Raw genomic sequence first — 26,566 nt, 5'->3', positions numbered from 1 at the left:
GAAGGTACAGAGATTTCCCATATATCCCCTGCCCTCACATCTGCATAGCCTCCCTCACTACCAAAATCCGCACCAGAGTGGTACATTTGCTACAATCAATGAAGCCACATTGACACATCATTATCACCCAAAGGCCAACGTTTACATTAGGGTCCACTCTTGGTGTTGCACATTCTATGAGTTTTGAAAAATGTATAATGACGTGTCTACCATAATAGTTTCATATGGTATAGTCTCACTGCTCTAAAAATCCTCTGTGCTCTGCCTATTCATCCCTTCCTCCTCCCAAATCCTGACAACCACTGACGCTTTACTGTCTCCATAGTTTTACCTTTTCCAGAATGTCATATAGTTGAAATTATACAGTATGTAGCCTTTTCAGATTGGCTTCTTTCCCCTAGTAATATGTACTTAAGATTCCTCCATGTCTTTTCATGGCTTGATAATTCATTTCTCTTTAGTGTTGAATAATATTCCTTTGTCTAGATGTGCCACAGTTGATTTATCCATCACCTTCTGAAGGACATCTTGGTTGTTTCCAAGTTTTAGTAATTATGAATAAAGCTGCTATAAACATCCATGTGCAGGTTTTTGTGTGGATATAAGTTTTCAACTTCTTTGGGTAAATACCAAGGAGCATGATTGCTGGATTGTATGGTAAGAGTATGTTTAGTTTTGGAAGAAACTGCCAAACTATCTTCCAAAGTGCCCGCACCATTTTGCATTCCCACCAGCAATGAATGAGAGTTCCTGTTGCTCCACATCCTCTCTAGCTTTTGGTGTTGTCAGTGTTTTGGATTTTGGATAGTCTAATAGGTGTGTAGTAATATCTCATTGTTGTTTTAATTTGCAATTCTCTAATGACATATGATGTTAAGCTTCTTTTCATATGCTTTTTTGCCATCTGTGTATCTTCTTTGGTGAGGTGTCTGTTCAGATCTTTTGCCTATTTTTAAGTTGCGTTGTTAGTTTTCTTATTGTTGAGTTTTAAGAGTTCTTTGTATATTTTGGATAAAGTCCTTTATCAAATAGGTCTTTTCCAAATATTTTCTCCAGTTTTCCTACCATTTTTAAGTTGCCATTTTCTTGATTCATTGTTCACTTGATTTTTGTAAACATTTGACTATTTTCCAGAGTTCTGATGAAGTTGATTCTGACGGTTTTTGCTTAATTTATCATGTTTTGTGGGGAGACGGATCTTTGGAGCTACCTGTTCATTTTCGTTGACATCACCTCTGCTGTATTTTTATTTAAACTGCTTCTTGTATGTTGTTAACATGGTGAATAACAGTCACAACGCAGCACAGAGGGATGCTGAGAAAGGTCTCCAGACCCAGGGCAGGATTCTCTCCAGTACTAACATGGCAGCCTCCAAGACAACAGAAAGGAATGAGTCCATTCTGTGACAGCCAGGACAGACTTTCAGGAAATTCTTATTTATCTCCTGGTTCACAGTGGCCTCCTGGCCATTTTCTCTGTTTCCTGAGTACTGGACAACAGAGAAGTCTCAGACGGCTGACACAGGGAAGGTGAAGAGAAATGGGAGAGATGGTGTTGAAGATTAAAAATAAAATCTCTTGCCAACCCAGAAAAATCCTCTTCACAAATGTAGAAAAGAAAGAAAATAGTTTTATTATTGGAAAAGTGTTATATCAGACTGTGAAACACATCATAGACAATCCGCTAATGAGATTGCAAAGACAGAAAGAAATTCCACTTTTTATATAGTTCAGGAGATACAACCCATTACAAACAAGTTCTCAGGATTAATGGTAATTTGTTCTCTTATAAGAGGATTTGACAAGATAGTTTGCTGTACCTTTTTTCACAGTTCATCCTAAATTTACTTGGTAATTGGGATAGCCACCTGTGCTAGTTAATTGCCTTTATTTGAAAGAAAAATAAAACTTCTGTCTCTGTGACAAACAGGTGGTTACGGTTTGGACTAGGTACCTAAGCTAAACTCCCACAGCGACAGAAAGATAGGGCGATATCGTCCTTAGTGTTTACATTTCAAAGAGATGGCTCCCAGGCCTTTAAGAAAAACATTCCTAGGTTGTAAAGCTGGCAGGATACTTTTTAGCCTTTAAAAAGATTTACATCCATATTAAGAGAGCATATCTACAAATAGGTTTCTCAAGGAAATACTCTAAGAAAAGGGAGGGAGGGAATGGTCTATTTCCATTTCGGCAACAGTGAAAACTAAATTTAATTGTCATTTACCATTACAATTTAAATGATATTCCTATGAACTGAAATAGGTCTGCTTTGCAGAACCCCAATCGGCTCGTTGCCAGTTGAAGGTGAAAATTAATAAGACACCTCAACTAACTTGGCCTGTAGAGGGAGCTCTCACACCCTACCACTCATTGTCAATTACCCCAAACAAGAAAGAGACTCCCTCGCATCCCCAGCAGCAGGAAGGAAGAGTTTCTCCTCTCTGGGCAACAAGCCCAGCCACTGGAAAGTGCTGCAGCTCAGCCAATGAGGAGCCATTGCCACCTGAACTCTTACTCTCCTCCACAGAACTCCCACTTAGGACAACCCCTCCCAACTCCCCTTTTTCTTTATAAAAGCAAGCTGGGGCCCCGCTTTTGTTCTCTGGATTTGCCTGTGGTCAGTCATAGGTTGTATTTCCTGAGTTGCGATTCCTCTGGCTATTCCCCAATAAACTAACTTTGCTAGTAAGATAACTATTTTTTTTTTAAAAAGTTGACAGTACCACTGTAGCCCCTAATCCGGATCCTAGAGAAAAGGCCAGAGAGCCAGGCTCCAGCCTGAATGAGGCTTCCATCCTCTAGGAACTGGATGAGTTTGTCACTAACTTCGAGGACTTGGACAAGAGGAAAATGACTACAGGCCATCCAAAGGAGAGCGCTTGAGTTGAGGATAACCGGCTCAACTGAGACTTCGGGAGACTGCTTTGCCTTCCTAGTCTGTTACTCCCCCAAGTAAAATGGGGATGACCACAAGGGTGCGCAGGCAGCACGAAGCCAAACTTAGATGGCGCTCACGGAGAGTGGTGTGTACGTTGCAGAGCCTAAGCCTAGGGAATTTAGCTTAGTCAGAAATATAAAAGCTGAAAGGCAGAAACGCCTCGCAGCCGGCACGCCGAACCCACCAGACGCGCCAAAAGGAACTGCCTTCGCCGCTTGGACTTCGCGCGCAGAGGGGCGGGATCTGGAAGCCGCATGCGGAAGCTGCTGCAGGGACTTCTGGGAAATGTAGTTCTTCTGGTGAATGGGCAGAGGGGACAGAGACTTCGCTCCGGAACCACGGCGTGTTTTATGCATGGATATTTTATGAAAAGAGACGGGTAGGCTGTCACTACAATAGTCATCGTCCTACTAAATCGACCGCGCGGCCCAGAGCGGCTCTGGTGGCGACCAATGGGAGGCGGAGCCTGCAGGGATTCTGGGAACTGTAGTTCTGGCATCATTGAGCGGCGGAGGGCCGAGTTTACCTAGCCCGCTGGTTCTGGTGACCGAGGCCTGCACGGGTCCTTTCCCGAGCGGGAAGGAGGGTCTGGAAAGGCCAGGCCTAGGGTTGGGGACTGGGGTGCAGTGCGGCTGGTGGAGGAGTGCGGCGGCTGAGGCTGGCGGCTTCGGGAGTTTTCTTTTTGGGAGGAGGGGGCGCGGCTCGTGGCGCGTTCGGTGCGGGGAAGTGGGTTGAGACTCTGACAGCCTGAATCGCTGAGGTGCTGGGCGCGACGCGGGCCTGCCTTTTCCGGCTGGGGCGAGTGACCTGGAACTCTAATTTCTTTTTTGAAGGAGGTGGGTATATTCTGGGCCAGACAATTTCCGAATAGGGAGGCAGTTCCAGTCGTGTGGGGATGAGTTCAGCCAGGGCCAAAGAGACAAACATCCCCGGGGGTGGGGGTGGGGGCAGGGGCGCGGCTCGGGCCATGCATCCCCGTGTGTTTTTGGCACGAGAGCACTTACTTGCGTCCTGCATCTCCGAGTAGTTGTGGGAATCCAGGACTGATCGTGAATGTCAAGTTTTGTTTTCTTTGGTGGGGCTGGACGGGGGGCGGGGTGGAGGGGAGAGCATCTCGGGTCCTGCTATGCCTTGGTTTGTTGGGGGTGGGTGGAAGTGAGCTTGACCTGGGCAGAATATCCCTAGGGGGTGGTGGGGGAGTGTCTTGGGTCTGGAGTCCCTGGGTTTTTTAGGGGATGGGGGAGATTTTGGCCTGGGACAAACATCCTCCAATGATGTGGACTGCACTGCCAGGGCTCTGCGTTTAGGCAGTTTTTTGAGCGGGGGCGGGTCTGCTTTTCTGGGACCTGTTGTCCCAGGGTTTCTCGTGGTGCAGGGGCCCACTCTGCTTTGTGGCAAAGATCCGGATTTGGTCGTAATGTGAGTGGCTAGTTTGGCTGATTGCCACTTGTCTGCTTTTCTCTTTGGTGTTGGGGTTAAACCTCTGGTTTTGGACTTAGAGGGGTTAGGTAGGGTCGAGATCTCTGAGCACTCTTGGTCTGCTATCCAAATCACTTCTGGCATCTGGTGGGGCCCAGGTATCAGGACTTTAATTTTATTTTTAATGTTTTGCTAAGGACAAATTTTAAACCTACCCAGTAGAATAGTACAGTGAACCCCCATGGACCTATCACTAGATCGAACATTTATTAACTCATGGCCAATCTTGTTTCATAGACATCCCCTCAACCCTATGTGTGGATACACTCTGAGAATTGTCACACCCTACAGGGCTTGGTCACTACTGACATCACCACTTACCCAACTGGCTAAGGGCATGGCACTCCACAGCTGGAGTTCAAATTTAGGCGCTTTCTAGCGTGTCAGCTTGAGCAGGGTTTGTACTGTGTCTGAGTTTATCACGGCCTAACTCATGGGGCCTTTGGAGGTAAAACTTGTACAGTGCCTGGAATTTTCTCTTGGGTATAGTAAGAGTTCTGTTAAGTGTTAACTATTACTAATAATATTACAACTTTTGGCCCATAGGCACAAAAAGCATGAATTTCCTACTTAATAGCAGCTGATCAGGGCAGACTGTATTCTGATGCCCACATCTGATTGTCCTCCAGAGGCTCTCTACTTTCTTCTCTGACAAATCTGAGGCTTTCTTTCTTTCTTTTTTTCCAAAGGAAAAAAACCCTTAAACTTGGGGATTTCGAGCCTGGTATCTGGGGGCTGAGGGACAGTCCTGAAGCTCACACTGCCTGTTTCATCCTCAGGTCTACCTTCTCGTATCCATGCCTGCACAGAGAGGGCTGTGTAGAGAAAGAGAGGACTTCTGGGCTCCTGACAGCCCACTTTCAGGTGGGCTCACCTTTCCACTCCTTTCCACTCACCTTTCACACTCCTACAGTGTTTTCTGTGCTACAAACCATGGGTCAATTTCCTTTGCTCATCCTGGCCTCTTGTGTGCTGGCTGCAGCATTCCATTTGAGGCTCAGAGGCCCCTGCTTGTTTCCTTGGCTACCAGGGCTGATTTAAGGGCAAGGGCCTTTGCAGGGAATATTCCCCCAGACCAGTGTTCTCATTCAGGTTACCACCATCCTTGCCCCAGCACCATTTGTCTTTAAGTTTATTCCTAGGCATTTTATGTTCTTGATGCTTTTGGAAATGTTTTTTAAATGTAATTTTCCAATTGTTTCTGACTAGTATTTAAAAATACAATCGATGTTTGTATATTGATCTCTCATATCTTGCCACCTTGCTAAATTTAAATTCACTTATTAGTTCTAGTTTTTATTTTTATTTTATTTATTTTATTTTTTTTTTTTGTGAGGAGATCAGCCCTGAGCTAACATCCGCCAATCCTCCTCTTTTTTTGCTGAGGAAGACGGCCCTGGGCTAACATCGGTGCCCATCTTCCTCCACTTTATATGGGACGCCGCCACAGCATGGCTCACCAAGCAGTACTTCGGTGCGCGCCCGGGATCCGAACCAGCGAACCCCGGGCCGCCGCAGCGGAGCGCGCGCACTTAACCGCTTGCGCCACCGGGCCGGCCCCTGTTTTGATTTTTTTGATTCTAGGATACAATCATGTCAGTGCAAATAAAGACAGGTTTATATTCCATAGATAATCAGTTTTATTAATTTTCCATGTATGCTTCCAGTATTTTTTTATGAAAAGACAATCAAAGATTAGACACACGCATATATATTTATGCCCCGCCCCCAGGGTGTCTAAGTTGCTTCTGAAGGTGGTATGGCTCCCAACACCACCTGCCTCCTTTGTGACCACATGAGTGGAGACTTTAGCTGTGGCCCATCAGGAGACACAAATACAAATGTACATTTCTGATAAGGCATGTGGCACACACACAGAGAAAAGGAAAGTGGGGATTATCTTTACAGAGTCATTGTGAGACCTGGAGCTCTACCTAAAGTAAGAAGGACTCAGGTTAGATGCCCCCAAACTCCTCAGAGCACAGGGACACAGGGGATTGAACACAGCTGGAACCTTGGGGGGTCGGAGCTGAGGTCTGCATGCTGCATTTGGTCTGCAACGAGGCATTCCGAGGCTCCTTCTCCACAGGAATTATGCTGTGTCCTCTCTGACTCAGGCCCCCGGTAACAGAGACTGCGTCCCACATACAGCAACTAGAAGGCTGTGCAACTATGACATACAACTATCTACTGGGGCTTTGGGGGAAAAAAATAAATAAATAAAATTATTAAAAAAAACCAAAAAAGGGGCCGGCCCGGTGGCGCAAGCGGTTAAGTGCGCGCGCTCCGCTGTGGCGGCCCGGGGTTCGCTGGTTCGGATCCCGGGCGCGCACCGACGCACTGCTTGGCAAGCCATGCTGTGGCGGCGTCCCATATAAAGTGGAGGAAGATGGGCACAGATGTTAGCCCAGGGCCGTCTTCCTCAGCAAAAAAAGAGGAGGATTGGTGGATGTTAGCACAGGGCTGATGTCCTCACAAAAAAAAAAAAAAAAAAAAAAAAAACCAAAAAAAAAAAAGAAAACCCAAGGAACCCCTGTAGGCTGAGACTCCATATTCGTTGAATGAGGAGAGTGTGTGAGGGCAGGGTCCCTGCTGAGGAGGCATGAGCTTAGGGCCTACCATAAAGGTCCTAGCAACGGCTCCATTCCCCAGATCCCGGCTTCATGGAAACAAGATGGGCTTTTACAAGTAGGGTTTGGAGAAGTCATGCCAGGCAGCAGAAACTTGAGATGAAATAACTTTTACCTGGCCCCCTGGCAGAATTTCAAGGCAAACACTGGGCTGACTCTGGGGCCATGATGTTCCCTGATCCTTCTGCGTGGGGAGAGCAGGCCTGGGAGGAGATTTCGCCTTTGGGAAACAGGAAAGATATGGAAACCATGAAGGAATTGACTCAACATCCTAAGGCCAAAGGTGAGAGTTGCTGAGGGTCTGGAGAGGTGCAGAGGGGAGCAGGGCTCCAGGTCCAGCTGAGAATGCTTTAGAACCACCGCTGAGTAAAGGGGCCACTCCCTCCACCACCAGGGTTTTTTTTTTTTTTTTTTTTGGTGAGGAAGATTAGCCCTGAGCTAACATCCAATGCCAACCCTCCTCTTTTTTCTGAGGAAGATTCGCCCTGGGCTAACATCTGTGCCCATCTTCCTCTACTTTATATGGAACGCTGCCACAGCATGGCTTGACAAGCGGTGTGTCGGTGCATGCGTGGGTTCCGAACGTTTGAACCCCGGGCCACCGCAGCGTGCAAACTTAACCGCTTTGCCACTGGACCGGCGCCTCCACCACAAGGCTTAGGGGAGCTCCTCTGGCTGCATTAGGGGAGGCCTGGTTCTCACAGCTGTGTTTTCTTCCACTAGGTTTGCCTTCTAACAATACTGACTCCAAGAAAAGAAGGGAAAGCCCCAAATACTGGTGAGTTAGGGTTACATTTTTTTCCTGAAATGCTGGGTTGTTTCTCTGAGAATAAGCGTGTATTCTCTTACTTGGGAGAGGAATGACAATCAGCATTTAGGCAGGTCGTGCCTGTGCCAGGCGCTGTGAGTCACTTTATAATGGTTCCTGCATTTGTGCGTTTTATTTTCTTTGTTGAAAAATATACCCAAGATTAGTATTGAGTCCAGGAAACTTTTAAACATAAGGAATATTTTTGAAAAACAAAGATTGTTAAAATTTTTAAATGTACTGTTAAATTTCACTCCACATCCACGCTAATGGTATTGCATACTGGACTTTACGTTTTTATTGAAAGTTTTGAACATATATGGAAGTAGGAAGCATAGCAAGCAATAGGCCCTCAGTTAGCATCATCCAGCTTCAGTAGTCATCTGTAATGGCTAGTCTTGTTTCATTTCTATCCCTCAGACATCCCTCATTGGATTATTTAAACAGATCTCAGACATCATAATATTTCTCCATACTTCTTAACAACAGCTGTGAGAGGGTAGTGGTGGAGGTAATACTACTTATTTCGGAGGGAGGAAGTCTGGCTCAGAGGGCTGTGTGATTTGTGCCTGGCCACACTCATCTAGTACCCGGTGGGGCCAGGATTTAAGCTCAGTTTTCTCTGACTCGCAAGCTCCTGCATCTTCTAATGTATTGTATAGCCCTCTTACTGCCACTTAAATCCCCATCTAAAAACGTGGGAGCATATTTTCCAACTCTCGGGAATGGGCCTATATTATTTGATGACTGACTCATATAGAATGCTGTCTCTAGATACAGTGCTTCATCCCCAATCCAACCCCCCCCCCACAAATCTTTTCTTCTCTACCAGAAATTTGATGTATTCTTTCATGTGAATGGGGTGTATGAGATTCTGCAGGCCAAACCAATAGGTTTATAAATACACCCATCCTTATCCTCAAGCCTACAAGTTCTTTGGAAAAATAATGTATAAAAACAAGAAATGATGACACTAATAGTGATTTTTATTATAATGGTTGAAATGGTTACATAACGGTACAGTAAAAGTCATTGCAAAGTGCTAGCCTAGAGCTTTGAAACCAGTGTCCAGCAACTCACAGTGGATTGACAGTTAAACTCATGGAAGACAGGAAAAGCACCTCTGGAGTGGTGGTGTGAGGAGCTGCATGGACTCTCTCCCTAGTGAAATAACCAAAATGATTTTAAAAAAAAAAAAAAAAACCTTTTAAAGTCTCTGAATATTGTCCTAAGGACATATAGGAAGTGGAGAAACATTCAAGAAAATCTACTAGGGGCTGACCCGGTGACGCAAGCAGTTAAGTGCGCGTGCCCCGCTTTGGTGGCCTGGGGTTCGCTGGTTCAGATCCCGGGCACGCACCGACGCACTGCTTGTCAAGCCATGCTGTGGCAGCATCCCATATAAAGTGGAGGAAGATGGGCATGGATGTTAGCCCAAGGTCAGTCTTCCTCAGCGAAAAAAAAAAGAGGAGGATTGGCAGATGTTAGCTCAGGGCTGATCTTCCTCACACACAAAAAAAAGAAGAAGATCTACTAAATCTCAGTAAGAACAGCCAGAGTCTGTGGCATTTGTTCTACAACCTGCTCCTTCCTGCTCACTGTTCAGCTCAGTGTGATGAAGCTCTACTCCCAGTGGGTACAGCCAAGAAGATGGGGCTCTCTCTGTCCCAGTTCTCAGTCTAGGACTACACTTTCCCTGGGAGGGGCGGGCTACCAGTAGTTCTCATTCCCTCTAGCTCAGGGTTGCAGGCAAGTGTGGCCAAGAGGTCTGGGGTTTTCCTCCTCCACCAGCCCCTATTTGTAGGATAGAAGCTCTGTCCAGACACAGGAGGTCAAGAATCAGGGGGGACCTGATTGCCTTCTCCCACCTTGCTCGTAGGGCAGAGATCCCGTGCCAGGAGAGGCAAGCTGAGAAGAAAAGGAGCTGCCACCTCTGCTCAGTGCACTGCTCGGTGGCTGCCAGTCCTGCTCCCAGCTCCTGAGCAGTGGTGCAGAGGTCCTGCCCAGGGGGAGAGGCAGGCTGTAAGAACAGAGACCAGTGTAGTGCTCTCTGAGGGGACTGGCTTTATTTGGAACAGACCATAGAAGTTGAAGGCTAAGGGTGCTGTTGAAAACAATGGAGATTTTCATGGTAAGCAGTAAAGAGGAGGCTGGCAGGTCCACGATAGCAACAAGCAAAATGGCAGATCAGTTAGAATTTTAACAGAGAGAGCTAAGGAAAGAGATAGCTGAGAAGAGCCCTCCTGGGGTCAGAGCAAGTCTCACATACTGGCCTCAAAACTACCCCTGCAAAAGGGCCTGACTTCAGTTGGATCAGACTGGGGAGCCATTTATGCCCCAGGACATGGTTGAGAATAATAGAGCAATCAGCTAGCGATTAGTGGAGGCTAACAGGTGGGTGTGATACCAATAGAGGCAGACCAGCCAGAAGCTTAACAGGGACATCAGAGAGAGACACAAAGAGAGCCCCGCTAAAAGGACTGTTATTTCTAGAGAGGGAGGGTCAGAGTGACTGTCTCCGTGCTCAAGGCTGCACCCACTTAGCAGTCACATCTTCTGAGAAAAGAGCCTTTATTGAACTAGTACAGACAAGTCACAAAACAAATGAACAAGCAACCACAGCAACAGCCTGGGGAGGGGGCAGGGTTGGTATCCAGGGTTACTACAATATTTTACCTAAAATGTCCAGTATTCAACAAAAAATTATATAGATAGATAGGGATAGAGAGAGGGAGGGAGAGAAAGAGAAAGAATATATGAATATAAGAATGAGAGAAAGCCTAAATAAATTTTCCTGGTATGTAAAATGAAAACAAGTTTTCAGTTCTATGTGTTAAATTATAGTCTCATTGGATTGTAAATTCATGCTCCCCTTATTAGTTATGCCTTGTTCGTTGGATGATACACTGTGGACACAAAGTTATACTCCCAGGGAGTGTCAGATGGGGTTGAGGGTAGGAAGCAAAGCAAGCTACATGCCCTGCTTTCATTCCAGGAAGCGTATTGAAGTATGCTCTAGTAACCTATAATATTTTTTCCAGGTTTTAGAAAAAAATTTTTCCCCAAAGTGTATAGAATATAAATGTCCTAAGTATTTATAAGATGAAGACACTTTTGTGGACTGGAGTAAACTGGGAGGTCTTCTTGAAAGTAGTGAGGTTTGAGTTGATCCTGAAGGATGGGTGGATTTTTACATAGTAGGAAGAAATAGGAATGATGTATTCAGATAGAAAGCTCTCATGACTAAAACTAAGAGGTAGAGCAAATGGGACATCTGCAGGGAACTGAGAGGACCCAGGTCTGGCTGGAGTAGGGAGACCTGATTATAGGATAGAGACAGGAGAGGTAGGTTTTGCTAATCGGGAGAAGCCGAGTGCAGGCAGGCATTGAATGTCAATCTGAAGCATGTGGAGGCCATCTCCAGTGTCTGGGCAAAGGGGATCGATGAGTGGGAAGCTGGGGATAAGGTGTGGATGAGAGAGAAGAATCAAGGTAACTTCAAGGAGTCTTTGGCATGGGAACCAGGCAAAACAAGAGCAGTGCAGATCATTGAGTCTTCTGGCTGTTGGAGAACAAGGCTCATGTTGTCTAAATGGTCTTTCAAATATGGAATTATTTTCAAGACCAGTTACACTAAAGATTTTGGTTGTAGTTTTCTCTTTTTTAGAAAATTAAAATACCCAATATAAAGGCCAGTTGCCCTACTATTGACAGCTAAAATGCACTTGAAGTTGAGGATGCCGATGCAAGTGTGTGATTACACACGCACCACTGCTTAGGTTGTAAGAAGTAACTTTATAGGAATCAGAGAAGGAAAATTATAGTCTTTGTACTATTATTAGTTTCAGGAAGGATACTGGGACAAAACCTTTTATTCCTCTTGTGTTTAATTCCATCTGTAATGCCTAGTTCTAAGTATTGATATGCTGTGTGTAGCCCTCAAATGTTATCATCATGATCAGGTCCTAATTCATGAGCATTCAGTGTGGAAACTGTTCTAATCAGTGTGTCTCCAATATTTTCAAGTTAAATACCTACTGAATTTCTTTTTAGAAAAACCAAATCGTGGACACTTTGCTCACAGGGAGTTAAAATACGTGGATCACGTCCTTCCCCCTGTGAGAGATCAAGATTTGGCCACCCTGAAATCTCTCTCTTTACCTTAGTTGTTTTCTCTAGGGACATTTGACCTCCCCCACTAACTGCCTAAAGAATTGGACATGGTGACTCCTTCCTGGAACAGATCTATCATGACTGCTATAAAAGATAATTTAGGATAGAGGTTACAATAGAAAAGGCACCAACAAGCCCATCTTATCGGGAGTTCTGTCTCTCTGGCCACATTCTTTGGATGACCCTGCGAGGAGTTGCCAGACAATCATTTACATTTATAAGGGAAATCTCCATTTGTAAAGGTATCTCCCTCTCTGTTTTGAGAAGAGAGGGGGATGAGCTCATTTCTAGTGATTTATCAATGTGGAAGGTGAGGCCTTAAAGTTGCATAATAAACCTTACTCTTGTTTACTGTGCTTTAGTGGTAATCTCCTGTAACGGACTGCCCCCACCCCCAAAATCCTCCTTTGTCATTGGCTGAAAATGATATTTAAGACGAGAATTTCTGCTATTGTGTTGAGAAACGCAGTGTCCCTGCTTTCTCCCATGTATACATGTTATTAAACTTGGTATTATTTTCTCCTGCTAACCTGTCTTGTTAATTATTTGGCCAGCCATAAGAACCTTAAGGGAAAGGGCAGAGGGAGATTCTCCCTCTTCCCCCGACACCCCCTTGTGTAGTTTAACCGGCTACCGCTGTACTCAAGATTGGGCAGGTGAAGCTGCAAAGTGCCCTCACCTCATGCCATTGCTTATGGGCAAACATTGTTCGTCGTAAGCAGTTTTCTGGGAAAGAAGCACTGTAAGTATTAGGAAAGCATGATCTCCCACTCAACCAGGTTTTTTTTTTTGTTTTTAAATTTTACTGAGGTGTGATATACATATAGCAAAGTGCACAGTTAAAAAATGTACTCAATAAACTTTCAGAAAGTGAACACAACCACGTAACCAGCACCTTGATGAAGATTCAGAATGCTGCCACTTGTGAACAGTACACACTTGCAAACCTTCTAGTCATTTCTGTCCCAAGAATAACTCTCTTCTGACTTCCGACATCACAATTAATTTTTCTAATTTTTTTTTAATGAATGTAATCACATAATTTATATTCGGCTTTTTTTGTTCAACATTATGTTTGTGGGATTTGTCTATATTGTATATATCTGTACTTCATCTTTCATTGCAGTTTGTTTTTATATACAAAGGTCAAAAAATAGCCAAGTTATTCTTGAAGAAGAACAAAGTTGGAGAAATTGTATATCAGGTATCAAAACCTATCGTCATGCCATAGTAATTAAGATAGTGGGGTGTTGGTGCAAGGAGAGACAAGTAGATCAGTGGTCCAGAAGAGAGAGTCCAGAAATACGCCCGTTCATATATAGCGGCCTTACTTATAACAAAGGTGACTGCTTGCACCGGAAGTGTGGACTTCAAAAGGAGTCACGTGCTCGGTTACTGTTATTTCCGTAGCAATTTGCGGACTGAAGAGCTAGCAGCTGCGTTTGTACTTGAGGCAGTTACTCACAGTTAAAATACCAGAGTAACAGAAATCAGAACCATTTTGTTTGGGGACTGCTGTTGTTTAATTAAACTGTGGCAACTGAAATTCATACATATTGGAACTGTGCAAAGCATGAAGTGCCTGTACTTAATGTGGGTGAATTTTATGAAGCAGTGAGTTTTAAATTATACCTCAAAGTGTTGTTTTTTTTTTAAATGAAGTTATCTGTAAATGCCCTTTTTCTTCAATATTACTGCCATTCCCCTGATAGCTGTTTTGCATAAATGATAGACTGTTATACATGATGAGTGAAGCATTAGGGGTTTTCTTTTTAAAAGGTTATTAAAATACCAGACAAAGACAGATTTTACAGATCCCATTTAGTAACCTGAACTCTTCAAAAATACTCGTTCCAGACCCCATCTCTTCACTCCCACTTTTCTCTATAGTTGAAGTTTTCTTCTGTTTTCTACTCTAAATCTGTTCCATCCCCTAATGCCCAGCACAAGACCTGTGTCCATGATGCTGTTTTTCTTCTGCAGCCCAGCCTCTATCTTCCATCTCAGAATTCCTCCATAACAAATCCTCAAGGGCACTTTCCTGAGCACTAGAGGTTTTTTTCAAATTGATTCACAAATCACCTCTCCAGTGAAACCATAAGTGTCCGAGGGCCAGGAATGTGTTTTATGCATCAGTTATGCTCCCCTCAGATTTTACACAAAGACATAGTAATGCCTAGAATAACTTAATATGGAGAACCATGCGCTCTGAAAAGAATTAGACCAACTTCTTACATATCCAGACTCTAGGGCCACCAGATATGCTCCTCCTGCTGGGAAAATTGATGGTGACTTGCTATCCATTAATTTATTGATTGTTTATAGGTACCAGTTACATTCAGGGATGTGGCTGTAGTCTTCATGGAGGCAAATGGAAGAGACTGAGCAGAAGAACCTATACAAAGAAGTGATGCTGGAGAATTACAGGAGTGTAATCTCATTGGGTGAGGCTGTGTTCTTTTCTTTCATTAATTCAGTAGAGATTTACTGACCACTTACTATGTGCCAGAAAATGTTCTAGACATTTAGAACACATTAGTACATGAAATAGTAATCCCTGCCAGTGGGGGCTTACTTTGTAGTGTGTGGAGAGAGACAACAAACAAAAAGCTTCATGTACAGGGATATTATAATACAGTAAGTTAGAAGATGATAAGTGCTACATAGTATAAAATAATAATAAAATAGAGCAAGCTAAAGGGTGTATTGAGTGTGAAAGGGTGGCTGGCTGAATTTTTTTTTTTTTTTTTGATGAGGAAGATCAGTCCTGAGCTAACATCTGTTGCCAATCCTCCTCTTTTTGCTGAGGAAGATTGGCCCTGGGCTAACATCCGTGCCCATCTTCCTTTACTTTTTTTTATATGTAGGACACCTGCCACAGCATGGCTTGACAAGCAGTGCATAGGTCCACGCCTGGGATCTGAACCTGCAAACCCCAGGCCGCCGAAGTGGGACATGCGAACTTAACCACTACACCACCGGGCCAGCCCCAATGGCTGAATTTTAAAATTGGGTATTTGAAATCCACAAGGAGGTAACATTTGACCAAAGACATAATGTGGTCAGGGAGTTAGAACTCTAGGTATGTAGAGTAAGAGCATTTCAGGTGGAGGGAATCAGTGGTGCTAAGACCTTAAAGAAAGGATGTGCCTGCCCAGTGTAAGGAACCACAAGAAAGCCAGTGAGACTGGAGGCACAGTTTGCAAGGGGGCGAGTAGTGAGAGAAGCCTTCTGTGACAGAAGTTAAAATTAAATGTCAACGTTTGTATAGATTTGGGTTTCATAAACCATATTTTTTTCTTTTTTTTTGTTTTGTGAGGAAGATCGGCGCTGAGCTAACATCTGCCAATCCTCCTCTTTTTTGCTGAGGAAGACTGGCCCTGGGCTAACATCCATGCTCATCCTCCTCCACTTTATATGGGATGCCGCCACAGCATGGTCCGACAAGCGGTGCGTTGGTGCGTGCCCGGGATCCGAACCGGCAAACCCCGGGCCGCCGCAGCGGAGTGCGCGCACTTAAGCGCTTGCGCCACTGGGCTGGCCCCTCTTTTTCTTTTATTTAAAACCTTACATTGATTCTTTAAACCTAGGTTGAAAAATACTTGCGATTGAGACATTCCTCTGGATCTGGGGTTGGCCAACTTTTTCTGTAAAAGGCCAGATAGTAACTATTTTAGGTTTTGTGAGCAGTATGGTCTCGGAAACCACTCTCAACTCTGCTCTTGTAGTGCTAAATAGACGTAGACAATACGTAAACAAATGAGCAAGGCTGTGTTCCAATAAAACTTTGTGTATACTGAATTTTGAATTTCATATAATTTTTATGTATCATGAGACATTATTATTCTTTTGGCTTTTTTCCAACCATTTAAAAATTTAAAAACCATTATTACCTTGTAGGCTATACAAAAACAGACAGGACTGGATTTAGCTTGTAGGCCCTCGTTTTCATAGTTGTTCCAGATTGGTGCTATTCAGTAGAAGTATTCTGTGAGCCATGTGAGTAATTTTAAATTTCTTAGTAACCATATTAAAAAAGTAGAAATAGGGGCCGGCCCAGTGGTGTAGTGGTTGAGTTTGGTGGCCCAGGGTTCACGGGTTCAGATCCTGGGCATGGACCTACACACTGCTCATCAAGCCTTGCTGTGGTCGCGTCTCATATACAAAACAGAGGAAGATTGGCACAGATGTTAGCTCAGTGACAGTCTTCCTCAAGCAAAAAACAAAAAATAGAGGAAGACTGGCAACAGATGTTAGCTCAGGGCCAGTGTGCCTCACACACACAAATAGAAGTAGAAATAAATGGGTAAAATTAATTTTAATAATATATTTTATTTAACCTAACATATCAAAATATTATCGTTTAACATGTAATCAGTATAAAAATTAATTAGATGCTTTACTCCTTTTGGTACTAAGTCTTCAAAATCTGGCGTGTATTTTACAGTTACGGCACATTTCAGTTCAGTTACAGTTACGGCACATTTCAGTTCAGGCTAGCCACATTTCAAGTGCTCAATAAATGTGGCTAGTGGCTACATTATTGGATAACGCAGTTCTAGCCATTCCTATATTTCTAGATAAAGCATATAGAGAAGAACCACATTTTTAGAGAGGCAAACTAGTTTCAGGCAGGAGTTTCCTTAAATGGCATGGCTGTTTCTCTGATATGAGTTAATCAGATTTACTTTGATCCATTTTCATCTTCTTTGACGTGTTTTGATCTGATTGCATGTAGTTTGAGCTCCATGTAATTAAATATGGCTTCATTCATTTCAATCTGGTTATGTGTGTTTTGATTTGGCCTTAGCTAGTCAATCTATCTAGATTTTGTTTTTGTTTTTCTTTTCCTCTGATCATATTATTCTCTTTCTCTATCTTAATACATTTAATGGGTTCAGAGGAAAATGTTAAAATGCCCTGGTTCAGATTAGTCTCGATATTGAAAGCCTGGATCCCAATTGCATTTCTTGAAATTGTTACCTTTGTTCTTGCTCAGCACCGTGATATTTTGCAGTTCTGCAGCCTCTTATGTCTCTCTTTTGGGCTTTTCTGTTACTTTTTTCTCTTTTCTTTGCACTAGGGATCCACAGGACTAGTGTCACATATGCTTTTTTTCTGTGTCTATATTCACACCCTTAAACAATTTGTGAACTTCAGTGATTTTGCCTATCCCATAGTATGATGAACTTATTTTCTCTGTCCCTGTCTCGCTTGTGCTTTATCCTCATATTTCTGTTTGGTTACAAGACAGCACAAGTTTATTCTCAAACTTATCAAAAATTGAGATCATACTATTTTTCCTCCTAGACCAATCTTGTTTTCTCTAATTCTTCATATATTCAACTATCATGTCTCTTCTTCAAAGGTACTGTTAGCAATAAATGGGCTGGGGCCAGTCTGGTGGCGTAGTGGTTGAGTTTGTGTGTTCTACTTTGGTGGCCTGGGGTTCGCAGGTTCGGATCCTGGGTGTGGACCTACACACCACTCATCAAGCCATGGTGTGGAGGCGTCCCACGTGAAAAATAGAGGAAGATTGGCACAGATGTTAGCTCAGGGACAATCTTCCTCAAGCAAAAAGAGGAAGATTGGCAACAGACATTAGCTCAGGGCCAATCTTCCTCACCAAAAAAATATAAATAAATAAATAAGTGGGCCAATTTCCCCTGAAATAATCTTCAAAGCTTTCATAAGGGAGATATTTCAGTTAGCCTAGGCCAGGTAATGCTGTGATAACAAACAATCCCAAACTTTGGTGGCTTATAATAGCAGATGTTCATTTCTTATATTACCTGTTACCTACAGTTCAGGTGTGGTTCAGCTCTATTGGTTCTGGAATCCAGGCAAAAGGAAGAGCCTCTATCTGGGTCATGGGGTTCTTAAGGGAGAGGGGAAAAGAGCAATGATAGAACCACACTGTGCCTCTTAAAACTTGTTTGAAAGGGGCACTAACTTTTCACTAACCTTCTTTGGCTGAAGCAAATCCAGTAGCCAAGTCTGATGTCATTGTGATGGATTGGTTTGGGCACAAGGTGCCAGAATTCTGAAATCACGGACCATGACTTTCTTGTCCACTGCTGAATCCACGATACTTGGTAGAGGACCTCGCACTTAGAAATTTCTAATAAGTATTTGTTTACAGATGGGCACCCTGAAGTTCAGATTTATTTCATATGCAGTCTCTTCAACCACTGTTTTGTATACTGTCTTCTACGTTTGGAAGCCCTCCAGACTGAGTGAGTTTTTACATGTTTCAGTTCCTTTTTTGTAATAAGAAAAGTCATAAAAGAGATTTCCACATAGGTCACAGAGACTATTACCTCCGAGTAGAACGGAGTTGTGGACAGTATATGTCAATCTGGGTGTCGGTGGCTTAGATGATGTAGTAGAAAGAAAGGCTAAGGGTAATTGAAGTTGCTTACAGAGCAGACTGCTTACTTACTTGAAAGGTTCCTAGTCTGACATGTAGAAGATGTTTTTGGTGTGGATTTTCTGGATCGCAATAGAAAATGGAATGTGTAGAAATGGAATGTAAAGGCATTATTGGTGGGAAACAAATCAGGTTGTACACATGTGGTCATTTACAGGTGTGACAGGAAGACACTCTCTCCTAAGACAAGGTGGAACAGCCCGGCAGCCACACTTAGTGCTTCTTTAACTGGAAACTCTCCCTCCAGCAGAACCAAAGCCAGGAATCCACCCATGTTCCTCCTGCCTTCTGGCCTTCTCCTGTCAGCAGTTCCTCAGCCAGCGTGTGCTTCAGATCTTCCCCAGTTTATGTGTGGAAAATCACTTCCTTCCAGGGGATTCTGGCCTGGAGCCTCAGGAGCAGCAGTGTTCTGCTCAGTGAAAACACGGAAGGGCAAGAGAGAGAAGGCAGTTCCAAACTCTTGTGTACGGGGACAGAGGAGAGAGACCTCAGGCTCATTCTCTGGCCCCCGCTGTGGACAGTCAGCAAGTCCTAGAGAAGGCACCAGGGTGGTAGAAATAGACCCCAAGTCAGCCCAAAGGGTAAATCCTGTGCAACCAGGCAAAGGATTGATGGAATTAGAAACCTCGAGATCTGGAGCAGTCAACTGTAGAGAGCGTGAATTAGACTGTGGCCCGAGATCAAACTTCATTACAGACCAGACCACCCTCTTTGGGGAGAAACCCTATGTTTGCAGAGAGTGTGGGCGAGGCTTTGAAGATAAGTCGGCTTCCATCAGATGCCATCGGACACACTCAACTGAAGAGCCTCATGTGTGCAGTGAGTGTGGCTGAAGCTTCAGCCTGATGTAACTCCTTATTAATCACCAAAGGACACATTCAGGGGAGAAGCTATATGTGTGCAAGGAGTGTGAGTGAGGCCTTAACCAGAAGTCCAACCTTAACAGACACATGAGAACACATTCAGAAGAGAAGTCTTTTTTTTTTTTTTTGTGAGGAGGATCAGCCCTGTGCTGACATCTGCCAATCCTCTTCTTTGTTTGCTGAGGAAGACTGGCCCTGGGCTAACATCCGTGCCCATCTTCCTCCGCTTTATATGGGACGCCGCCACAGCATGGCTTGCCAAGTGGTGTGTCGGTGCGCACCCGGGATCCAAACCAGCGAACCCCAGGCTGCCGCAGCAGAGCACGCACTTAACTGCTTGCGCCACCGGGCCGGCCCCAGAAGAGAAGTCTTATTGGTGCAAGGAGTGTGGGCAAGGCTTTAGCCAGAAGTCAGACCTTATCAAACACCAGAGGACACACTCAAACTAGAAGCCTTATATTTGCAGGGAGTGTGGGTGAGGCTCTTGGGATCTGTCAGCCTTCTTCACATGCCACAGGGAGAATCCTTCTGTGGGATACTGTGGAGCTCTGCCTAGATAACCTTATTAAGGTTAGCACCCTCACTGCTCCAGATAACTGCCGCTGATGGCTGCAGAGATGAATTCCTCACTAGGACTTGCTCTCAGCCACGGGAACTGCACTTTCCCAAGGGGTGGTTCCTGGCCAATGACTGATTGATATGAGTAGACAAGACCCCACCCCTTGACTCAGTTGGGACAACCCCAGAGGGTCATCCCAGATCCAGAGGGGCCCATCGGACTGAATGATCTCTTGGTTGCAGACACACTGCAGGTCAGCTTCTTCCTCTGCCCAGTCCTGCCCTCATTCCCCAATAAACCACTCAGTTCTCTGTCTCACTATCTCACCAGGGAATCCAATCTAAGACATCTTAAGTGTACAGGGGGTGTGGACAAGGCTTTGGCTGTAAGTCACCCCTCAACAAACCCCAGAGTATATAGAATAGAAGGTCTATGTGTGTGGGGAGAATGGGCAAGGCCTTAGGAAAAGCACACCTCAGTGTACATCAGAGAACAGCTTTTTTGGGAGGGAGGGAGGAAGATTTTGAGACGCTTTAGCAATAAGTCATACCTTATCTTGCACCAGAGGACACACTCAGGTTGGTAGACCCGTGGGGCAGGGTCTGTGGGTAGGGCTTTATCCTGATGTCCCTCCTCGACAGAAGAAGAAGACAGAGTCTTGCCACCACAGACCACTACCTCACGCGCCTCCAAGGGGGTTTCAGAAGTCTTGACCCCCCCCATACTCTGTATGAGAGTGAAGGTGGCACTAACAACTAAATAGACATGTTTTCCACTTTTCTATAATCAGATGGAATAAAAAAGTAGAAGGCTTTATTTCAGTAATCTAAGAATGATCAACTTGTTTTATTTTAATATAGCAATGCTTTCCCATGTTTTCTTGTCCTTTGTTCTAGTAAAATCTTTACTAAGCTTAGGCTGTGTACCTTAGTCTCTCATCTGTCTGGAAAGGAATTCACATTCACAACATAGATTTCCTGCATTAATTCAACCATTAAGAAAAAATAAGTCTCAAATCAATCTACTAGATTTATTGGGGAATCTGAGCCTTTGCGTGGGGAGGATGGTCTAAGGTCTAAAGACACGCCAGCTGAAGAGAGGGAACTTCCCAGGTCTCCAGGGGCTGGGGTGCCTCTTCTAACTGATCACTCCCTTTGACTTCTGTGAAAGCTCCCTTCCCTGGGTTTTCTCCTTCCTTCTAATCTCTATGCAGGTCTCCGATGAATCCTCCTCTATGCCATCAAAGCATGGCTGTTCCTCAGTGGTCTGTTCATGTCCTCCAGTTCCAGGGACCTTTTAAGCATGCTCCCTCTGCAGCCTTCCGGATTGCAGGGTCAGGTCCTTTAACCAGGCCCAAACTGTTCTCCAGTCGTGAATCATGGCTTTGGGCCTCTTAGCTGCTCCCATGTCAGGTCATAGGTCTAAAGACCCCTGAACACAGAGCCAATGTCATGCCTCCTTGGTCCTCCAATCCGAGAGTTTAGTCCTGCTAATGACACCTCACATCATCCCTCTACTAACTGGTTCAAGACAGCCCAGCCATACCATGGCCATTGTTTTTTAGCCCAAGGACCTGGCGCTTTAGCTACACCCATTCCTAGTCCTCCGCCCTCAGAGCCCAAATTGCCCAGATTTTTGACAACTCTGCAGGCCCAGGCTCTGACTTCTATGTCCTGGGCCAGTAACTATTTACTGGAGAGGGTCTGCCTAGGCTCTAGCAAATCTGTTTGCCAAGTTGGAGTTTGCCAGGTCCACGAAATGGACATCAGGCTTTGAAAATCAGAAAAAACAGAGTGGTTTTGACACCCCACCAAAGGAGGGGGCAGTGAAAGAGAGTCCGAAGGAGTCACTGGCTGCAAGGCCTCTCCTCACCCCCTCAGCCGTGAAGTCAGTTTTCCAGTGGGTCCCGAGTCAGCTCTGGTGAGGGCAGGTGTGAGCGCTGCGAGTGTGGACCCTGCCCTTGGCCACATTTCCCCTCATGCTCCTTTGCCAGAACTACCCCTGTAACACCAACACTTAGCTTCTGGTCCGAACTGGGAGCCACAGAGGGACAAGTGTATGTGGGTATGTAATCTCTAGAGTGCGAAGAGGGATGTGATAGGCCCTCTACATTCTGGATGACCCCAAGGCCTTCCCCATGCTTGCCACTGGGAGAGAAAAATGCAAACAAGAAAACCAGCACCTTCCTTTGAAAGAAAGGGTATACCCTATTCGTTAACTTTTTGTGTGTGTGAGAGGAATATTAGCCCTGAGCCAACACCTGTTGCCAATCCTCCTCTTTTTTGCTGAGGAAGATTGCCCCTGGGCTAATATCCGTGCCCATCTTCCTCTACTTTTTTTTATATGTGGGACACCTGCTACAGTGTAGCTTGATGAGCAGTGTGTAGGTCTGTGCCCAGGATCCAAACCTGTGAACCCTGGGCCACCAGAAGCGGAATGCGTGAACTTAACTACTATGCCACTGGGCTGGGCCCCCATTCATTTATTTTAATCTAGAACTTGTTTTGGAGAATAGCCAAACACTCAAACTGTCCTTTAATTAAAGAGAAGTTTGGGACAGATTGAAACATGACATTCTAGAATCCTAAAAAAATGGAACAAGATTCTTGGAGTTCCATCCACCAGTGTTCTAAAAAGGATTAAAGCATTCCATGTCTGTGTGAGTGTTGGGGCAACAGCTGAGGACTGAAAATCTCACAAAGCCAGGTTACACACAGGGACAGGCTTCGCCCTCGTCTGCTGCTGTTGTGGACCACAAGGACGGGTCCCGGAGGCAGGGTTGGCCCTGCAGAGCCCTCGCTGCTGCTAGTCATCAGTTCCTGTTTTCTCTACTTCCCACTTTCTCTGGGAACTAGAAAGCTAGTTTTTGGGCGGGGCGGGGGGAGGAAGAGAGCTTAATTTTATGAATGTTAATGCTACTTACAATAGTTTTTAAGCTGCCTCTCTTCGGTTCTAATGACCTTGGGTAAAAGTAGCAGGGCCTGTACCTTCCCCTAAGTCTAGTAAACACTGCCACCAAAAGAAGCTTATTTGTCTTTTAAGAAAGGGGCCCACCCTGTAAAAATCTTAGCGTAAATAAATTCTGTAATATTGGAGGTGTGTTTGACTAATAAAATTGTGAAAACATTTCAGGTCAGATTTTCTGCTGAATATTTTGGCACAGGAATTATTTGGGGATTGAAGAGCTGGAAGAGACGGTGCAGGGAATCTGAGAAAACTTAAGAAGAAGCAAAGGCGTGATGATCAGCACTGAAACTAGGATAAATTTGAGAAGCAAGAGGTGCTGCCGTTGCTCACTGTACCCACTTCTCCAGTGAGGGCTGAACCCCAGCCTTGGAGAAGGAACCTTCCTTCCAGCTTTATCCTTCCTTAATACCCTCTCTCAGCCGGGGGTTTTACAGTTACTCTCCTATTATTGCATAATAATTCTTTATTTAAATTTCCATTCAGATTATTGTGTGGTTTCTGTCTCGTTGGACTCAGATTGATACAGATGTGAATGTGCATGTGCGTCATTTTTAAATGAAGGCAAAGACATGAAATTTTGACTGCATTTATTCAGTGAACCCAGCAATAAGCCAAAGAGACAATGCAAGTCAAAGTTGTTATTAGAACTAGCTGGACCATAGCCCCAGCTAGGCTATGGTCCCGAACCCAGACAGGGAAATATGATGGTCTAGACCTGGGGATGGCAAACCAGAGCCTGAAGGCCAAATCTGGCCTGCCGCCTGTTTTTGTATGGCCTGCGAACTAAGAATGGTTTTTATTTCTTAAATTGTTGAAAAGAAGAATAATATTTTGTGACACATATTTGTGTTCATAAATAAAGTTTTATTGTAACACAGCTACACTTTTGTTATGTGTTGCCTATAGCTGCTTTCATCCTGCATACAAAGGCTGAGTTAAGTAATTGCAACAGACACCATGTGGCCCACAAACCCTAAAATACTATCTGACCCTTAACAGAAACGGTTTGCCAACGCCTGATCTAGACTGAACCGTGAGAACACTTTACCAAACAAGGGCCAAATGAATAGCCTATTGAACTCCCAGCTCTGGAATTCATGACCCCTTTTTCCTTGTTTGTAGAAATCGACAAGCTGATTCTAAAATTTATATGGAATTGGAAGGGATCCAGAATAGCCAAAACAATCTTGAAAAGAAAAACAAAGTAGGAAGCCTCACATTTTTTGACTTCAAAACTTAATACAAAGCAGTAGTACTTCCATAAGGATAGGCATATAGATCAATGGAGTAGAATTGAGAGGTCAGAAATAAGACCATGTGCCTGTGGTCAACTGATTTTCTACAAGGGTGCCAAGACCATTCAGTGGGGGAAAGAATAGTCTTTTCAACAAATGGTGCTGGGACAACTGGATATCTACCTGCAAAATAATAAAGTTTGACCCTTATCTTATGTCATATACAAAAATTAACTAAAAATGTATCAAAGATCTAAATGTAAGAACTAAAACTATACAAGTATGAGAAGAAAACATAGGGCCAAATCTCCATGATCTTGGATTTTGTAAAGGATTCTTAGATATGGCACCAGAAGCATGGGCAACAGAAGAAAAAAGAGGTAAATTATACTTCATCAAAATTAAAACCTATTGTGCAGGACACTATCAAGAAAGTAAAAAGACAACTCACAGAATGAGAGAAAATGTTTATAAATCATATATCTGATAGGAGACTCATATCTAGAATACACAAAGAACTGTTACAACTCAGTAACAAAACACAACCCAAGGATGATATACAAATGGCCAATAAATACATGAAAAAATGCTCAACATCATTAGTTATCAGGTAAATGCAAATCAAAACCACAATGAGATAGATACCACTTCACACACTCTAGGATGGCTGAATCCAAAAGTCATATAATAACAAGTGTTGGTGAAGATGTGGAGCAATCAGAACCCTCATACACTGCTGATGGGAATGTAAAATGGTGCAGCCACTTTGGAAAACAGTCTGGTAGTTACTCAAACAATTAAACAGAGTTACTATATGACCCAGCATTTCCAATCCTAGGTATATACACAAGAGAAATGAAAGCATATGTCCACATGAAAACTTGCACACAAATGTTTATAGCAGCATTAATCATAATAGCCAAAAGGTGGAAACAACCCAAATGTCCATCAACTGATGACAGGATAAACAAAAATAGTCTAATCATACGATGAAATATGATTCAGCCATAAAAAGAAATGAAAACTGATACGTGCCACAAAATGGATGAACCTTGAAAACATTCTGCTAATGAAAGAAGGCAGTCACAAAAGACCATGTATGATATGATTCCCTTTATAAGAAATGTCCAGAATGTTCTTCACCTCATTCAGTTCTTTGTTCACATGCCACTCCTCAGAGAGGACTTCCCTGACCATCTCGTGAGAATTGCAGCCCATCACTCTTGAGTCTCCCTACCCTACTTTATTTATTTTTTTTATGTCACTCTCATGTTACTTTGTATACTTATTCATTTGGTTTATTGTCTGTCTTATCATGAGAACATAACCTCCTTCAGGGAAGGGACTTTGTACCCCAGTAACAGTGCATGGCATTAGTAGGTGCTAAATAAATATTTAAAAAATGCATGCATGGGGCCGGCCCCGTAGCTTAGCGGTTAAGTGCGCGCGCTCCGCTGCTGGCGGCCCGGGTTTGGATCCCGGGCGCGCACCAACACACCGCTTCTCCGGCCATGCTGAGGCCGCGTCCCACATACAGCAACTAGAAGCACATGCAACTATGACATACAACTATCTACTGGGGCTTTGGGGAAAAAAAAAAGGAGGAGGATTGGCAATAGATGTTAGCTCAGAGCCAGTCTTCCTCAGCAAAAAGAGGAGGATTAGCACGGATGTTAGCTCAGGGCTGATCTTCCTCAAAAAAAAAAAAAAATGCATGCATGAATGATATGTTAGGAGGCAGGGTAACTTGAAGCCAAAGGAACAGCTGAGGAGCCAGATGGAACTATATTCCCCTTCTGACTCTGCCACCTTGGGCAAGATAATTCATCTCTGAGCCTCCATCTCTTCATCTACAGGTTGACAGAAACAGGATGACAGAACATACATCTTAGGGATGGTGTGAGCCTTACAAAGCCCTGAGGTGGAAGCTCTCCTTGCTGGGTTTGAGGAACAGCAAGGAGACTAGTGTGGCTGAAGGACGGTGAATGAGGGGAACATTGAGGGAGATGAGGTTGGAGGGAGATGCAGGGCTAGATTTTATTCTGTGTGCTGGGAAGTTACTGGGAGGTGGGGAGCAGGGCAATGACATCATTTGGTATAATTCCGGTACTTTATATAAGGGGCCCTCTGGCTGCTGTGAGAGTAAGAGAGGGAGCAAAGAGACCAGTTAGGGGCTCGTTAAATGATCCAAGGTAGAGATGATGGTGGCTAGGACTAGCGTGGTAGCAGTGGAGCAGGTGACAACAGTCAGATTCAAGACATCTTGAAGGTGAGGTCCATAGCCTCATGGATTATGAGATGGGAGAGAAAGAGAGAAATCAAGGATGCTTCCAAGTTTGTCCTTTTGCTTTTTTTTTTTTTTAATTTTATTTATTTATTTTTCCCCCAAAGCCCCAGTAGATAGTTGTATGTCATAGTTGCACATCCTTCTAGTTGCTGTATGTGGGACGCGGGCTCAGCATGGCTGGAGAAGCGCTGCGTTGGT

At 44.1% G+C, this 26,566-nt stretch overlaps 1 long non-coding RNA gene across 6 annotated transcripts; it reads left to right on the top strand.

Annotated features, from left to right (window-relative positions):
• Positions 1-3,243: 3,243 nt before the first annotated feature.
• On the top strand, positions 3,244-23,488 carry LOC131418603 (uncharacterized). Of its 6 annotated transcripts, none has more exons than XR_009222941.1 (7): positions 3,447-3,773; positions 5,196-5,280; positions 7,177-7,329; positions 7,770-7,824; positions 12,649-12,769; positions 14,353-14,471; positions 18,170-19,476. It is a non-coding gene; the product is annotated as an uncharacterized LOC131418603 (long non-coding RNA). The 6 variants fall into 6 exon arrangements; XR_009222942.1 differs by lacking the exon at positions 7,177-7,329 and having other exon boundaries at positions 18,170-18,263; positions 18,615-19,475; XR_009222944.1 differs by lacking the exons at positions 3,447-3,773; positions 7,177-7,329 and adding an exon at positions 3,244-3,316.
• Positions 23,489-26,566: the final 3,078 nt, after the last annotated feature.

Source organism: Diceros bicornis, chromosome 19 (assembly GCF_020826845.1).
Source record: "Diceros bicornis minor isolate mBicDic1 chromosome 19, mDicBic1.mat.cur, whole genome shotgun sequence".
NCBI lineage: Eukaryota > Metazoa > Chordata > Mammalia > Perissodactyla > Rhinocerotidae > Diceros > Diceros bicornis.
Note: the sequence above shows the minus strand (reverse complement) of the source record. Positions and strands in the feature narration are given on the sequence as shown.